Consider the following 2,589-nt stretch of genomic DNA (forward strand, 5'->3'; position numbering starts at 1 on the left):
ATCTAAGGATCAGCCTCATCCCTCCCTCCGTCAGATCTGTCTTTTCCACCCCATCCCTTTCTGCGACCACTACTGGGAAGACTTTCTGGACGGGAACGCCCCTGACTTCTGTAGATGTGCCCCCCGCAAGTTCCCACCTCTGTACTCGAGTCATATCCATTCTTGAACTCAGGCTAATTGTCAACTGCCCAAATCCAGAGCTCATACTGAGAGAGTTAATCTGGAGGTGGGGGAAGGACTCCTCCTCCAGGCTGATGGCTCAGAGACACCTGTGTAAGGCAAGGACAGGAAACAATTTCCTGTTCTCGAAGGGCAAGAGGGCAGAGGGCAGGGACGCCATTGCCCATCTTCTAGTCCTTCAGATCAAGATTTCACCATCTTTAATTTCAAAACATTGGAAGGAGGAGTCCCTAGCCCGTGTAGAGCAGCTGCCTACAGACACCCGCAACACACAAGGGTGGAGCCCCCGGACTAATTTTTCTTGCAGCCTCCATTGCACCCACCCCATCTATCCCGCCAACTTCCCCGAAACTCTGATCATCTCTTTTCCGAAGAGCTTTCTGAATTTGAGTAATACCATGACTCTGATTATTCATTTAAGTGTTGTTGTTGTTGTTGTTGTTGTTTTTAGTGAAAAATTGCAAACGACCTACACTGTAGGCCAAATAGATTATGGCATGTAAACACTACCTGACTACTAAGAATCACCTTTTGAAGTCCAAAGATGTCCAAAGAGCTAAGAATATGTTAAGTGTGTGTGTTGGGGGGAGGGGAGCAAGAACAAAGCAGAACTTATCTCATTATTGGCAGTGATTTTTTTCTGAATGATGGAATTATGGATTTTTTTTCTTATTGATGCTTTTCAGCATTTTCCACAATGAATGCGTACTTTTTTTATTATTATAAAAGAAATGCAATAATATTTTAAAAACTTTTAGAATAAAGTCAAAAAGAAAAAAATCACTCATTATCCTCCTGGCCACTGTTGTTGTTTTGAACATTTCTCCTATCCAGATGTTTTTATACAGTATCTATAATGTTGTATCCTGCTTTTTTAAAAACTTCAGGGGTGCCTGGGTGGTGCAGTCGGTTAAGCGTCCGACTTCAGCTCAGGTCACGATCTCGCGGTCCGTGAGTTCGAGCCCCGCGTCCGGCTCTGGGCTGATGGCTCAGAGCCTGGAGCCTGCTTCCGATTCTGTGTCTCCCTCTCTCTCTGACCCTCCACCGTTCATGCTCTGCCTCTCTCTGTCTCAAAAATAAATAAACGTTAAAAAAATTAAAAAAAAAAAAAAACTTCATGTCATATATTGATTGATAGCCTCAAAGGCATAACTTTTTATGGCTGCAGGGTATTCCATTAAATAGGTATACTGTAATTTTTATTTAATCTAGCCCTCATTATTGGATATTTAGGTTGTTTACATTTTTTGCTATGATAAGTTCATTCAACAAATATTTACTGAGCATCCATGTGCTTCTACTATATGCCAGACATCATTGTAGGCACTGGGGATACGGCTCCCAGATAAATAGTGCCACAAATTTTCATGCATACAGTTTTTTCCATGGTTTAAGTTATTTTCTTAAGATAGAGTCTAAATTGATGAGTGACTGAGTCAAAGAAGTTGTGAAAAATGAACAGTTCCTTTTCATTAATGAAATTCATTGACATTCACCAATGAAACAATACAGATATTTGAAGCTTTGAAGTTGATGGCATCAGATTACATTGCTCACTACTCCCTCATGCTTTGAAGATTTTAGCACCTGGCTTGTTGTCACTCTCTTTACTCCCACTGGCATCAACTTCTCGGTGATTCTTGATGACTCAGTATCACATAGACAATTCTTCCAATAAGTGTGATAAGTTTGTTTGCAAAGATGGCCACTCCACTGCCTCCTGTCCCACATGACCCTTTGTAGTGATTTTGCTTCTCCTCCCAGCAAGAAGTGGAGTCTGTTTCTTTAACCCCTTGAATCTGGGCTGGCCTTCTGACTTGCTTTGATTAATGAATGGTGGCAGAAATGACATCTTGTGAGTCCCCAGAGTCTGGGCCTCAAGAGACCTTGCAGCTTGCCTCTTTGCCCTCTTAGAAAACTTCCAACAAGATGTAAAGAAGTCCAGTCTGGCCTACTGGAAGATGAGAAGCTCCATGGAGCCTTGAGGTGCCCTGGCCAATAACCACCAGACATGTGAGGTCACATTAGCCATCTCCAGTCAAGCTTCCAGATGACTGCAGCCACATGAATGAGCCCAGGCAAGACCAACAAAAGAACTACTGAACTGAGCTCCTATTACCATGGGTTGTTGTTGTTGTTGTTGTTGTTTTAACATTTATTTATTATTGAGAGAGCGAGAGAAGAGCACAAGTGGGGGAGGGGCAGAGATGGGGAAGACAGAGGATCCAAAGCAGGCTCCACACTGTGAGCACAGAACCCGATGTGTGGCTTGAACTCATAAACCATGAGCTCATGGTCTGAGCCAAAATCAAGAGTTGGCCACCTAACCAACTGAGCCACCCAGGTGCCCCAATGGTGGTAGTTTTAAGCCACTATATTTAGGAGTACTTTGTTAATATGGCAATAGAT

This window comes from Leopardus geoffroyi, chromosome B2 (genome assembly GCF_018350155.1).
Source record: "Leopardus geoffroyi isolate Oge1 chromosome B2, O.geoffroyi_Oge1_pat1.0, whole genome shotgun sequence".
NCBI lineage: Eukaryota > Metazoa > Chordata > Mammalia > Carnivora > Felidae > Leopardus > Leopardus geoffroyi.